Below are 16,586 nucleotides of genomic sequence, written 5' to 3'. Positions count from 1 at the left end.
TTATTCCATTTATGTAAAACTGACAAATTGTAATATGACAAAACTATTGAAATGAGAACAGAATAATGGTTGCTAAGGGTTAGGGAGGGAGCAGATGTGGGAAAAGGCAAGAGGGAAGTAGATGTGGTTAAAAAAGAGCAACACAAGGGGTCATGATTTCATTGATGAAATTCAGAATCTTGACTCTGCTATAGGATACATGAACCTGTAAATGTGATAAAAGTGCATAGAACTACACACACACACACACACACACACACACACTAACAACACCCACATATTCCCATGTACAAACATACACACATACACAGAAATATAAGTAAACTGGAGAAATCTGAATAAAGTCAGTGGATTGTACCAATGTCAATATCCTGGTTGTGATATCTGCTATAGTTTTGCAAGATGTTACCATGAGGGAAACTGGATAAAGGGTAAGTGGGCTCTTTCTCAACATTTCTTTCAATTGCACATGAATCTACAATTATCTAAAAAAAGGAAGTTGGATTTTACAAAGGATAGCAAAGGGAACCTAGAAAGAGAGACTTTCAGTGAGTTTTGGGGCTTGATGGTCTTCCCTTCTTTCAGAACAGCCAGAGAGCTGGGGTAGTGATGCTTTTGACAGATTGTACGATCTGAGCAGGCTAACAGGCAGATCAACAGGACTGAGCATAAACAGGATGCAGATGGAAACTGGAACTAACAGTAAGGCCGGACAGTGGGTCCAGAGCCCTGCTCAAGTCAGTACAGAGTCCAAATCAGTACAAATCCTATGTAAAGAATTTTAGCCAGTCTACCCTTCCTGGGCCTTTACAATGGCCATTCAGCCCCCAATAATTGCTAAAGTATAGAGAATACACATGCTGTCTTTTCCAGTTAATATAACATTTTTGTGTGTTTTTTTAGATAAAGGTAACACAGTAAATGTATAACTGATTTTTTGTATATATTTTTCATATAAATTTACATATTACAAAATTCATTTAATTCACAAAAGATTTTTATTTCTATTTTATATAGTAGTTACTATAAACTGAGATATTAAATGAAGATCCATCCTTAGTTTTAAGAATGCCTAAATGTTCACCACACATCTCAACATACTCCAAACAAAGCAACCGTTCTGCTTTCTTATGATTTATTTGTTTTCATGTGTTTCTCCTAACTAGACATTGAGTCCTAGAGTTGTGAAACAGTTCTTCACTTGTTTGTGTCTCTCTTCTTCTTTTTATCCTAGGCCCAAATGTCTAGCATAATATCATGCAAATAATGACACTTAATTAATGTCTGCTGAAATAATTTAAAAGTGAATTAGGAGAAGAGGTCAGGTGAAATTTCCAGGGAGGAGGAATCCTACAGAATCAGAACTAAAAGACCTGAGACTCCAAGAAAGAATATTTCGTTAGCCATCAAACAAGGACTTGGTTGAGGGACTAGCGCAAGGTGTATAGATGTCCAGCCAACTGTAGAGTGAAGGCAGCTGATGGACATCAAGGCCAGAAGGGTGATCTGGAGACCGAGGTTCACACCTAGCTATACAAATAGGAAGCCAGCGAATGATGTAGAATACTGTCTTGCACCAGGTCTAAAGATAGTGCCATCTTGCATCTGCTGGAGCTAGATGCTGGAATATTTTTCTGGTATCCAGCCTAGTCCAGAAGTATGTACAACATTTAAGCTTTACTTGCTTGTAACTCCACGTACCTCATAATTCTTTTTGACTGCTTTCATTGCTTCATTTTAATTTGCCTTAATTTATTAATAAATTTATCATTTAAAGTCTTTAAGTTGCTGATAAATTGAAAAGAGAAGTTAATTTTGACTTCCTTAGCAACATTGTTTTTTGTTTTGACCCAGGACAGTTGCTTCACAGATGGACAGAAATATTGTTGCCCATAGACCACCATATAGATTTGATAACTGTATAACTGGTGCATAAAAATTATGGATTCTGAATATATGTTCTTCAAAAATTAATGTAGATAGATAGAAATATATATGGATGTATAAATATTTAGATACATGGGAAAAAAGAACTACCGTAAATGGACAATTTTACTATCAGCCAGACACTGTATGCTAACCATTCACATAATCTTCCTAACAATTGTCCCTTCATTGAGTATCAATTTCCACACTTGCTAGGTACAGAAATTGAACTTTGGAAACATTAATTGACTGAAAGTCATACACAAATACTTGAGATGGGATTGAATTTGATGGCTGACTACAGAACCCTGTTCATTCGGTAACAGTAAGTGTTTTTAACTCCACCCCTGCCCCCAAAGACCTAGGGTGGTATAATTTAATTTTCAGTTATCTACAGATTCTGGTGCAATTTTTTTTTTATTTATGTCCCATTCTGTAAGTGGAATTGTGTATTTGTAATTTCCTCAGTTTGTCCCTTATCTTTCTGTATGTGGAAGCAATTATGATATCAGCTATTGAAACAGTTTCTGAATTGAAATACAATATGTCTAGTCAACCTGAGTGCCCACAGACCTTTAATGTGACAAGAGCAGTTCATTCTATTAAAAATCTGATATATTATCCAACAAACATATACTAAATGCCTACTCTTTATCAGTACTTTTCCCATATATTGGGGAAACTGAGATGAAAATGACATGGTTCCTTCCTCTTAAGGAACCTGGTAGGAGGGATATATAAGAAAGAATAACTACACAAAGTAATTAGCAATCTAGATAAAAGAAAAAGCCACTGGTTATACAAAGAAGAAGGAGCTTATCTTTGCTTAGTTATTATGAAGCCATAGAAAAACTAGGGCAGACTTCACAAAGAAGGTAATTCTTGACCTATGAATTAAAGGAGTAGTAGAGATGTTAGGTGGAAAAAGTCTAGACTCATTCCAAATGAAAAGATCCATGCCATGGAGGTTGCAGGGATACTATAATAGTTCACCAGTCCTAACTATAGTGACAATAGATAAAGAAGTTGAGGGTGTGACTGAAAATGAGGCTTAGAGGGGTATGCTGAAGCTAGATTTTAAAGGACCTTGTACGCTAGCCAAGGGATTTAGTTTTCATTCTTGTGGTAATGAAAACCACTCATGGGCTAATTTTTTATCAGAAGAGTGATATGGTCAGATATGAATTTCAAAACAGTCACATTAACAACATTGTGGAAAAAAAGATTAGACAAACTTAAAGGCAGAATACTTATTAGGGATCACAGACCTAATCTAGGTGAGAAATATTGGGGCCCTTCAACTAAGGCATTGTCAGAGAATTTGGAAAATTGGCAGATTTTCAAGATATGGTAAAACCTTGGATTGAGAGTAACTTGTTCTATGAGTGTTCCACGCGATGAGCAAACATTTCTAATAAGTTTTAACTTGCTAAAGGAGTGATATCTTGAAATACGAGTAGTACGTGACCCCGAATGTCACATGATCAAAACTGAGCCAATGGTGCTTAAAATTCTCTTTGCTATATGAGTGCTTTGGATTACAAGTATGTTTCCAGAATGAATTATGCTCACATACCAAGGTTTTACTGTATTTAGGAGAATGTATTGTTTTATAACATGTTGGAGTTGAAAAGTCTGTAATAAATGGGTGGTTCCATTAAGTGGAAGAGGACATAGCTAAGTAGAGCAAGGGTTAGTTGAGAATTAAGTAAGTTTGGCTTGTGTGTGTTGTGAGTTTGAGAATACTCTGGAAACCACCAATGAGTACTGATCTAGTCTGTCAGTACAAAGATTTCCATTCTGCTATGTTATGTAGCCTAGTGGCAAATTATATACGATTAGATTTTAGAAGTAATGTAGAGTTGAGGAAAGATGAGTAGCAATTGAGTTTACTGAGGTTTTTGATTAGAGAAAAATATGATTCACCAGAGCTAGTAAAAAAGAATAAGAACAGGAAGAAACTGATAAATCAGCAGAAAACATACAGATCAGGGAATTAGAGTTTCCAGGATTTCGGAAAGAATAAGGGAATGAAAGAGCTGAAAATAGTTGAAAGTTTTTACAGGTACAACAATTCTGAGTCATAAGGAATCCTATAGAGTGGGGTTACTGACATGATTTAAGGATAAATGTTATTATAGGAGAAGAGATTTAAAAAAATGTGAGAACCTAAGAAATTAGATAAGCTATCTCCATGTATTGAAATCACTCAAAATTATTACATGAGTTGGATTGAAGAGGGAGATTGTAAGCTGAGTTGTATTTCTATGAATGTAGGTGGGTGATCTGAAGGTCAGTAGAAGAAACGATTCAAGGAAGGAGTAAAGGATACTATAATAAAATATGTTGGCTTCAAGGAGGAAGGAATTTTTCAAGAGCAGATTAATTATATTCTTAAAGTTGAAGCCAGGAGCCAGGAAAATGCCTTAGGTAGCCTCTGCATCTGACTTTGTAATCATTACACTATGAGAAACCAGCTCTACAAATACTATGACTAGACACTGACCATGGATGACTGAGACATAGAAACCTCCTCCCTGTCCTAAACAATGGCACGCTTTATGACAGGGTTTCTTTGGAAAGTCTATGCTCCAGGAATAGTTATGGTTATAAGAAATCAGGACACGTTCTACAAAAGAAAAAATACTGGATTAATACTTTGAAGGTGCATAGGATGTTGGCCAGAGGAAAAAAGAAGGAGTTAGAGGGAAATACTTTGGAATAGCAGATATTTTGAGGCTAGAATGAAGGGAGATGAGGACGGAAAGACTATCCTGTACGGAAAATGAGGTTTTAAAAGAGTTTTGTTTTTGTTTTTCCCTAGCAGGGTTATGACTTTTATGCTAATTTATATGAATATACCGCAGGTTTCTTAGAAATTTTACTTATATAGTGCTCAATGATAAAATAATTTGTCTAAAAGTAACCTAGCATTGATTTGAAAAAGAAGAGATCATTTTAGGGATAATCAGAGATACACTTTTAGTATAAATCATCGCTGTCATAGTTCTAAAAACTCCTAAAAGTAAAAGCAAAGGTGAAAGGTTAATAATGTAATCTTTGGGTTACTTTTAAATATAATCATGAGTTTTTAGACTAATGTTCTCTGAACATTGAAGGTGGCAAATTTTTAAAATTCTAAGCAACTAAATTCATTTTAAATTCTAATTCTCTGAATGTCAAGTGGCAAGATGTATCAAGGTTGGGATCCTTGTGTTTGCTCAGTGACATTTTATGACGATGATAGTGTTCCAGCATACATTTGAAAGTGTTAATGGCAGGTAATTGAAGGGGGGAATTGAAGGGGGAGCATTAGTTGACAATCCAGTCAGACTTCTGTCACTAGGGTAAGGAAACTGAAACTTTGGGGGTTGAATAATATATATATTATTTATTTTAGCTGTTGATCAGAAAATTCTTTGAAATATAAATGAACTTATATATATCATGCATGTTAAATATGTATGTCACATATATATTAAATATATATTATATGTTTATATTACATATACATTTGATATATATAAGGCTAAAGAATGTTCTGAACCAAGAACTGAAACAAATGCACCTTTTCTGGTTCCAACTTCAGCAATTTGATGCCTTGGAATTGGAAATTGAGACATGAGAAACTGGGCCAGATTTTCTTTCTGCTTCAAGCTACATTAAAAACAAAACAAAACAAAAACAACTAGAAAAATTCATCTTAAAGATTGCCCATTTGCTTCATGTTAAAACAATATTTTTCAAGAAAATAATGTTTACCGGTAGAGATTTAAGCTACATATTTTCATTTGAAATTTGTTAGGCAATCAAATACATGACAGGATTGGCTGGTAATTGTATATGTTCAAACTACTCTCTCTTCAAACTGTCTGCAACATTTTCTGTCCTGTGAGATGAGATAAGCAGAGGTTGTTTTATATGCTGAGCACTATTTTTTTTAATATGGTAAGGAAATAGAAACATGAAATGTTTGCTCCAAGACAAGGTAACAAAATGGCTTTATGGTCAGTGTTTGGATATGAAAGAGAAATAGAAGAAGATTGATGTTTTGATGGATAATAATTGACTCTTAGCTGTTCTCACTCTTCTAAAGCAAGGATGAATTTGCACTGATGCTTCCTTGCTGTCATTCTAAATAATATATTTCCGTGGCTCAAGCTGTTATCAGTAATTGTAAGTAGGTATTTTTGTGACAGTCAGTCATCTGGAGTCTGCATGATGAATCTGTCCTTGACCTCTATAACCCTCCCTTGCTGATGTGTTTGAGGTTTGCATCTCTGCACCCACCTCTCAGGGTGAGACCTGCATACTCTTTCTGGAACTGTTTTTATGGGTTACTCCCTGAATAAGAAGCATTTGAATGCTCTGATTAAGTGCTTTGTCTCTGGATGCAGAGTAACTACCCACTTGATGAATGATCAGAGCAAGTTATTTAAGCTCTACACCAGATTCCTACACGGAGAATGGGAATATTGACAGTAACCTATCTCACAAGGACATTGTCAAATTGAATCATCAGGCATGTAAAGCCCTCAGCACAGTGCTAATAAGTGCTCAATGAGTGTTCAATATTGTATTAACTATGATGTTTGGAAATTCCCTTAACTACTCCAGTTAACCTCCTCACTTCTAAAACTATTGTAAAGGATTCTGAGGTTTGTGAAATGAACTCACTAAGAATTGACAGACAGTGTAAGCCCTATTTAGTAGGAAAATGGACTATGAAGTTTGTTAGATCTGATTTGAACCTGACTATGCCATTTACTAGTGTTTGTGGGCAATGTGTTTAAACTTTCTTTAGTCATTATAGTGATAATAATAGTAATATCCACCTCATAGGGTTTTGAAAGAATTAGACAGGAGTGTGTATATGTACCATTTCACACAGTGATTGATATAGAGAGTTCAAGAAATGATACCTTTTGTCATTATTAATATTATTTTGAAATTTTTCATTAAGTGATTCTGTTTATGAATTTGTCTCTTCCCACCTAGCATAACAATAGCTATTACTACATATGCCATGACTTTCCATATTTAAGAAATCATATCTCTTAAATTGCTGCCTGAGGTGTTAATGAATTATATACTGGAAAGTAATGGATGTTAAAACCTGAGGCTCATATAAAATTTAGATATCTCCTGGGGCGCCTGTGTGGCTCAGTTGGTTGAGCATCCAACTCGATTTCAGCTCAGGTTATGATCCCAGGGTCGTGAGATAGAGCCCTAAGGGTCGTGGGATTGAGCTCTGCATCAAGTTTTGTGGTGGGTATGGATCCTGCTTAAGATTCTTTCTCTCTCTTTCTCTCTCTCTCTCTCTCTCCCTCCCTCCCTCTCTCTCCCTCTGACCCTCTCCCTGCTCTCTCTCTCTCTCTCTAAAATAAAAAATAATAATAATAATTAAAAAATAGATATTTCTTTAGTTGAAAAAATCTATCAAAGCTGTTGTAATTTAAGGAGTCTTCTCCACCATAATAGAATATTTAAAGATTTTTATTAAATTGTCATCCTGTATAAGTTGCTGTTCTTGCAACTGTTGACAGAGATTAAAGCTGTGCTTTTCATTACAGGGCATTCTGTATACTGCATGCATATTTGTGGTTAGTTTTACAAAAATAAATTTAAATGTTGCTTCCTTCCATTTAGTATTAATATGCAGCTGGCATGTATTTATAAATGATGTATAAGTAGCTATTTTTTGCTCCTTTTAAAATACAGAGATTTCATTTGATTTGCTTTTCTTTCGTTTTTATCCCCTTGTGTCCTCAGTGGAAGAAATGATCATCCCTACAATTTCAAGTCCTCTTTCCCTTCCCCTTCTTTGGTTCCACATAACTTTAATACTGCTTCAGGCACTGTGTGTTTGAAAACACCGTCCTTAGTGAGTGCTGGCCCTATCTTTCCAGGAAATAGAGTTGAAATTTCCCTCAGTCTGTGACAATTGAGGATATGGAATTAATTCCAGATGGGGTGGATCTCCCAGGGACAAGACAATAACTGTTGCTTGTAAAAGGTAAAGAATGAGAGAAAATACTGGATTTGATAACCTAGAGGTAGCAACTCAAAATAGTATTTCCTTGCCCTTTTTTCTCTCATTCCTTAATTTCGTGGTAATGAAAAATTTTAATTACTTAACTTCCAGTTAATCACTTACTGTGAGCAAATATCTTATGCTTATTTACTCAGTCTTAGATCCTGTCCATACAATTGAGACATAGTAGATCCCTTTGCTTGGTTGATGGGATCAAATAAAACAATACATATGAAGGCCCAGGAGAAACTGTGAAGTTGATAAGGGTATGTTGAGTATTATGCTTTGTACTTTGCAAATGTTTTCCAAGTTTAATCAGCATTTCAACCTTAAGAGATGCCTATGGGCACCATTTTGCAGATGAAGAAACAGAAGCTAAGGATGCAAGCAAGTAATTGTTTATAGAGTTTGAGATGGAGCAAGATCCAGATGATTCCAAAGCTGGGGGGTTTTATTTTTTAATCATAATATGCAAATATAAGATATTATTATTATTATTACTTAATTTTACATAACAAGAGTACCTTATTATACTCAGTGTGTTAAAATTCAAACCTGCCAAAACAGAAAATAATTTGGTGTGATTATTAGCTTTTCAAAAGAATTCTTTGCTTTGAAGATACAATAGTGTCTTTTTAAACAGAACTTTTTTTTTTTCTAGTGCAATTAAGACCCAATTTGTATTTTAAGGATTTCATTCATGTACAGATTTCCAGCAACATGTGTTTTGGCTAGATCAATATGCCCCTCCCGGTCCTTTTCACTTTGAGTTCAGGAAATAGGTGAAGCACATTTAACAAAGATAAATGTGAAGGTTAAAAGTCAGATTTTATATAGTGTACTTCCCATGTCTCCACAATGGTGTAAGTCTGAAGCATACCTGGGTGATAGGATGTGAAGGATGTTAATTGCCCTAATTTACTTATAGGCTATTAGCTTACCACACATCTGGGCCTTGAAGAACTAGACCAAAGGAAAATATAGTTGTGATGACCAAAGAACTCAACTTTTTTAATGTGTTGAAGTACTCCCATTAGATCCTTGAGCTCCGTGATGTCCCATTTAAGCATGCTGGAAATGACAGTTACTAAATCAGGTTATTGTTTGCTTCTTTGTTTGAAGATTCCCTATTGAGAATTTACATGAAGCGAATATGTCATGGAGAAAATATTTGAAATTTATAAGTTGGATGTAGTTTAACTGAATATTTATTCATCTCAATTCAGTGTTTTCCTGATCATAGCAGTTAAGATCATAACTAAGCTATTCTAAAACTTAATCGAATGAACAACGGAATGTTGTTTTAAAGTCTTCAAGGTAAATAATCCTTGCCCTACATCTGATGATTCAGAAGTTACTATTTTTTAATAAAGTTCTTTTGAATTATAGATAATATATTATTTCATACTGATAGAACTTAATTTGTGTCACCATTTTAATCCTCTATGTCCCTGTATGGTGCCAAATGATTCTTTCCATGATGTTAGCCCTTATTATTAGACCATGCAAGGGCCTTTCTCTTTAATAATGGAAACTCATTTAATAATATATGGTTTGTGTTACATAAAAGATAATTAGAGGATACCTAGTAGTTGCTTCAGTTGAAAATCAATTTAAATAAGTTGCTCCCAATATTATAATAGACACAAAATGAAGCTTATTGGTAATTACTAATTATGAGACAAAATCATTAAGAACCCCATGGACAAGAAGAGAACAGATTTGAATCATTTTTTTTATGTGTAGTTAGGACATATTCCTAGGTTTTATGAGCTATGTGGGATGAGGTTATTAATACCTTATGAAAATTAAGTGCTAATCACATTTTAAATGCATCAATAATTTGAAGTGTCCTAAACACTATGATAAAAATGCTCCCAAGATTCCTTCTCAACCATTTTTGAAACCTTAAGTTAATAGGTATCACTATCCTCCCTCACTCCCTGCATAGAACATGGGCTACCAGGCAGATGCCAAATCTAAAGAAGAGAGGATATTAGGGTCCAATAATCAGAAATAGGCTGTGACTCAAGTCAATGATTCAAAACAGTGAGCTCTAAGTTCATAGAGCAGGAAGATGGCAGTGTCAGATAAGAACCCAAATCCAGAAATTCAGAAAATCAACCTGAAAGTGTTGTATCTAGATAGGGTGATCACAGGTGCTTCCAAAGCAGAGACTGGGGCTTTTTCATCATGGGTAACCATGATGAGGTTTGATGTGAGCATGGACAGAGCATTTCCTACTTCACAGCCTCAGATGTCATCATACGACTAAAATCTAATTTATACTCTTCTCAGTTGGTTGAGAGAAACAGAACCTGAACTCATGAGGTGTGTTTGTAGAGGAAGGGAGTACACTGTATCAAGCTATAAGAAGGTAAAAGGAAGAAGGAGGAAAAGAAGCATAGCAGATTCCAGTAATCGTTGAACATGCTCCCTTGTGGAGGTGTCATCGTCTAGCAAGTTATCTCCAAATTTTAAAACATTTTACAAAGAAATACATTGACTTAACCCAGGGCTGAAACTTGTTCTTTTGGTCACAGTATACAACTGATTTTTCACAGCATAACTGTGGAATAATACAGTGATAACTGTGAAGCTGAAGAAATTTTAACTTATTCTTGCTGAATTCAGAGTTCTCTTAATATTGTACCATGATGAGGAAGTGAGCACCAAGTATTTGTCTGAAAAAAAACCCCAGAAAACAAAACAAAACAGAATAACCCCAACAGTATAATGAGTAAAAGTTCCTTCTACTTTCTCTCCTCCTTTATTCATTTCAAAAAAAGGTTTTCTAAACTTTACTTATATTTAATTTCACATTTCTTTAAGTCAGAATTACTGTATTGTTAAAATTTTTAAATTCAAATTATGGTCTCTGGTGATTTCCTAAGGATAGTTAATTTTTTGTTTTTACCACCGTGTAAATTTCTGCAAATTTCTAATCAGAAGTGTGCTATTGCTTTATGCATTCTTCTCACAGCCTTTTAGATGAGATCAATAACCTCAATATCCTGCATGTAAATAGACAGTCAAGGACCTTGTAATAAATCTTAATGGTATGTGTGGTATAGTGATTTGTATCTAGGATAGTGATTATTATGAGGGGTAAAGTGTGTAGCTCTGGGACAGTGGTAGTCTATGTATGTTGGGTCTGCTGTGATTACAGAGAAACTCCAAATGAAATCCACAACAGGTTGTTTTCCTTGGATTTTGGATTTAACATTTTGCTTGTAGAACCATGATGAATTCTCCTGAAATAGTGGTTCTCAATACGATCAGATCCAATAGCTCATTTGTATAAAGTCTTTTGTAATGTACTTTTAATTATACTGAAATGAACTTAAGAGTTGATATTCTCTACCTACACATGCAAGCTTTAGAAATAATTTAATAATAATATATACTTTTATTATATAAATGTATGTGCATGGCTTCACTAGAAGATAGATCAAGTAGTTAGGTGCTTATGCTTATACATAGAATTATTAAAATGGAAAGGCTAAAATGCAGGCAGGTACAGGTATGCTGTGCTGGGGACTCAAATACCATGAACAGCTCTGCTGTCAGTCACCTGATTTTCCTATAAGCTAACTGAACTCTTGATAATATTCTAAAATGAAAATTTACCTGCATTTGTAAAATAGTTGTATTTTGGGAGAATGCATTTTTATGTTAAACTGAAAAAATAAAATGTTAAAATATTGATATGTAAAAAAGAGTCAAGTTATGGGCTTCAATGAATATACATAGTTTTCTCACTTGTATATGTCCAGCAAGGTACTTGAAAGATGTGTGAGATGTAGGATAATTCTTCGTTCTACAGGATTGCTCTTGAATGAAGAGCACCTAGCCAGTAGTGGCCAACAATCAATGAGAGCGCCTCCCAACTTAAACAAACAATGAAAACACAGGATAGCAGACACAACCACTGTAGCTGAGAACTGTTCCTCTATACTGGTGCACCAGGTTTTAAAATCTTGGTTAAGTTTCAAGAAATATTAATTCTTTAAGAAGGGTCTAAGATAAAATAGAATGGTAGGGGATGTAAAATAAGTCATGCTAGCATCTAAAATGCCTGATATTGGGGACATTCTGCAATTTATACATAGACATGTATGTATTTGTTTGGGTTGTAGATCTAGACCAAATCTGAATGAGATACTGCTGACCATGTGGCTTGACTTTTCAAAACCCTTTTCTTCAAATGTTAAATGACACTACATGACATAGTGTTATGTGAACCTGCTTTGTGAACTATTAAGCCAACTATGAATGTTAGCAATGCTCTTGTAGAGATTTCTTTAAATACTGACTCCTGAGAAGGCAATGTGATCCTCTTAATTCACTTGCTCTCCTGGGGTAGTAAGTTTAAGTAAGCTGAAAGAAAGTTAATGATTCATTAGGCATTGGATTTTGGCCTCCCAAAACAATACTGTTTCCTTAGGACTTTGTCTTCCTCTGAGTACTGCATGGCTGGGCAGTAGAGAGCAACTAAAAGGTCATTTACATTTTCTTTTTAATCTTAGCAGTACACTGGAATCAAACAATCATAGCTATTTAGAGAGCCCTTTAGTTGTTTCAGTCATTAAAATAAAGCTCTTTATCGAACACTAAACATATGCCAGACACTACTTTATTAAAGATATTACAGACAAGTCACATGGTCAGGTTCTTACTCTAACTGGATGTGTAAGAAAACTATTCTGCTGGTTAGAAATTAACTAAGTGTCCAGTCTGTCCTAAACAGTCTTTTTAATCAGCATTCAGAATTAGTCTTCAAGATCTCATGGACACAATTGCTAATCTTTGAAACAAACTTTTCTTAAGGTCTTGTATCTCTCTAAAATGATGTCAGGGAATATTTGGTAAGGTGTAATATATGAGTCATGGTGAAAGTTTAGTCTCCATGTCACTATCCTGTTGTCTCATTTCATCCCTGCACCTTCTACTTGGGTTTACCAAATACTTATGACTGACATCTGCAGCTAGTATAATTTATATATATTCTGCTCTGATAGACGTTGATCTGCTCTGCCTGGTTGCCTTGGCACTATTTGGTTCCAAGAAAGTCAGATCCTAGGTTATACCCTGATTCACTTCCATACCCTGCTTTGGATTCCTGTATATTACCCTGGTGGACCACATAGCAGGCTTGTTGGTTCTCAGCTCAATATCTTGGCCTTCCAGGATTGTGCCTTTAATATGGCAAAACCAAACCCAAGAGCCTCTCTTTGCTTGACAACTTCTGTGTCCAAGGGTATGAGAGTTAGATGTATTATAGAACAGTATGTATTATAGCCCATGATGTGGCTTCCTCCCAAAGTTGTAGAGACTAAAGTAATGGTAGTGTGCTCTTAAGTTTACTCCTACTTACTTGATGCCCCTTCCTGTATTCAGACAAATCCTGGAAACTCAAGACACACATCTGCTGAAATAACTCTTCTACTTTCATTTCCTTCTTCCCAAAACTCTCTAAGGCAAAACAAAGAGAGTGGAATTTGGTTCTACAGTCTTTTCCTATTGGCCCTGCCAAGTCTGACCTTTGTTATTCTAAAAGAGGAGCCAAAGGAATTTTGACAATTATCTTTCAAGATAATGGCCGGACTTGAGAGCCTCATATGTGCTGCAAAGTCATATTTTGAGTATCAAAGGTGAATTTTATCTTGATTGTTTTTCTTTTTACATTCCATCTGTAACAAATTCTAATCCTCCCATATTACCTTGCCCCATTCATTTAGGTACTATAATAAAAAACTTGTTCTCCAAAATGTACACTAGAAAAGTACATTAATAATTTTCAAAACGTATACCCTGTAAACTAAGAATTTGGGATACGGAGGTGGAAAGGGTAGATATGATCTCTACCCTTATTCTATTTTTGGAGAATGGGTACAAGATAAATAAATACAAATACAATAAATTAGAATTTGTGTTACAAAAAACGTAAACAGAATGTTAAAGTGGGAAATAATTGTGAGGCTTGAAGAAATTGGGTGGCTCTATTCTTTTGATTCTAGTTGAAGAAACTGAGACTTGGAACTTTCCAAATAGCAATCCTTTAGTTACTATAAGAGTCATGAGTGAAGGCATGACTCTAGAATCCTTGCTGAGTGGACCCATAATAATAAAATAAAATAATGGTTCTGGCATGATTTCAAGTCACACTGGTTTTTATAAAATACTATGCTATAAAATATTCACCAAATCTCAGCCCCAATTAAACAAGGCTCCTGACCACCTGAATCCAGACTTACATATGCCATTCCTTTAAGCATTTTGTTTCTCATCCCTAGAATGTCATCTTACTTTATTTCTAGGCATTGTAATATTTTCCAGCTCAGAAACATCCTTATTTATGAATCCAACTCTGATTACCATATCTAACATATCTAAAAATAATCTCTTAGCTCTTGAAATCACCTCCTTTGGTATTTTTCACATTCTGCTTGCATTGCAGTTCAATTTTCCACTGAATTGAAAACTTTTTGTGGTCCAAATACTATGTACTGTAAATGTATATGGTGCTTTGAATACATAAAGTATATAATGAAAGCCCATGATTCTGATTCTAGATTCCATAGAAATCCCTAGTACATAAATGATTCAAGAACCTCACAATCTAATCTAATTAATAAAGGACATGGTTTCTGCTTCTGTTTACAGCAACATTGAATGCATGCAAGAATAAAAAGCACATTGAAGCATAAAAATAGATATGGGACTCATTTGGTATATGAGGAGATCTTAACCACGTGTGGTTAGTGAAGAAAGACAAAAATGGAAAGACTTGAGTTTAAACCACTTTTGAAGTATGAGCTGAGCGGTTTATGGTACTTTAGGTAAAGTGCCTTAAGAGAAGCTGTAGAAATTGCAAAAGTTGTGGAAGGGTGAGCATTAGTTCTGTGTAGACTCTATTAAGTTGATATGCCTAGTAAGTATTAGCTGGAGAATCCAGGGAGTGGCGGGTGGAAGTCTTGAAGCCTGTAATTAGGAGTCTTAATTACGTTCAAAGGATAATCGGAAGCCATTGTCTACTCTGAGAAGGGGAACTTGAAATAACATTTAGGTAGTGCTCCTTCTCCTGTCCTTCACTCTCGCTCTTTTTCCATCTGTAAGAATTCTGTTCCTCTTTTCTCAACCTCTGTGTAGCTCATTTTTCCCTCAAGGATTAGTGCAGGTCTTTCTATCTCTGAAGGTTTTCTGATGATTCAAGCCAACACGTTCTTTCTCAAACTCTCGCTCTCTCTTCCTCATTCTCTCTCCCTCTCCATACCTTCTGTATTTATTGCATTCACTACAAAATTAGCACCCTTCTTAATTCTTTCTTCTTAATTATAAATTGAATTTTAAAAGATTTTTTGTCTTATGGTCTTATTCAATAGCCCAGAGAACTCATGTACATATATGAAAAATAAGGTCCCTGAAGCCAAGATTTGTATATAATGTTCTTGTATGCTCTAAATAGCTAGATCTAGGTTTGTGGGTATTTAATATGTATCTTTAACTTAAAGTGAGAGAACCTAAGATCCAAGTATCAACTCAAAGATAAATAAAGCTTAAGGATTAGAAGGGACCTTAGAGTCCTCTTCAGAACTTGTGTTGGGATCAAATATAAAATCAGTACTAATGGTTTGTATCACATTTTTCACCTTCAGGGGTATTATGTAGCTTGATCATATGCTAGACTCACCAAACTTGACTCTGAATATACTCCTCTGACCCAAAACAAAACTAAATGAAGCAACAACAATAAATACTCCCTCTAATGTTTTCACTATTGAAGATTTTTTGAAAGAAAGTTATTGACTTCTATGTAGTAACTTAAATACAAGTTAAATATTCCCATTTGTGGAAGGACTTCAGTTATACGAAAGCCAAGATTGTCAAGCACAGTACATATTTTTGTAATTGAATGCAGAATTACTTTTATTGCTTTTAGGTACACATAACAACTTGCATACTGTGGATTTAATATATCAGAAATTACTTGAATATTTTTCTGGAGGCAATAATCAGTAAATAACATTCAATGTATAAATAAAATTCAATATAATACCTATTATAACAAATTCTGGCATCAGTATGATTCCCTTTATATTTAGTTGTTAGAGACAGGAAATTCTCACTTAAAATGAACATGTTTTAAAGCCTTTTAGTGTTTGAAGAAGATTGTTCTGATAATAACCTTGTAGATGTCACTACATCACTTACTGGGGTACTCACTGCCTTTTCAGGTATAAAAGGAGTAAGCTATAAACTTATTTGGCAGTTATCACTTCTCAGTGCATGGAAAAAGTTCATTTTTACTCAATTATTTTTTTAAAAAAGAGCAATGATATATACTCACATTTGTAGCATAAGGATTAATTGACAATTATCTCTACAATCCCCAAATACCATGTGACTGCTGTATAATAAAGCAAGTGATCAGTTATGTCTTTGAAAATGTAAAATACTATATAAGTGCAAAATATGACTTTTTTCAATCACATTTTTCTGCAGTACAGAGGTAAGATTAGACTTATCAAATATCTGCAGTGGGTGTTGAAAATCCTTGGTAATATACTAGTTTAACTTTTATATTGAGTATTTCAGAAATGTGTTTGATAGCTGAGATTTGGAA

At 34.7% G+C, this 16,586-nt stretch overlaps 1 protein-coding gene across 10 annotated transcripts in view; it reads left to right on the top strand.

The window, feature by feature from the left end:
- Positions 1–16,586, top strand: part of NLGN1 (neuroligin 1) — an 827,042-nt gene that overhangs the window by 239,265 nt on the left and 571,191 nt on the right. The window lies entirely within an intron of this gene.

Source organism: Panthera pardus, unplaced genomic scaffold (assembly GCF_024362965.1).
Source record: "Panthera pardus isolate Hobbes unplaced genomic scaffold, ASM2436296v1 HiC_scaffold_16, whole genome shotgun sequence".
Lineage (NCBI taxonomy): Eukaryota > Metazoa > Chordata > Mammalia > Carnivora > Felidae > Panthera > Panthera pardus.
The sequence above is the reverse complement of the archived record's forward strand: the minus strand, read 5'-3'. Positions and strand labels throughout refer to the sequence as shown.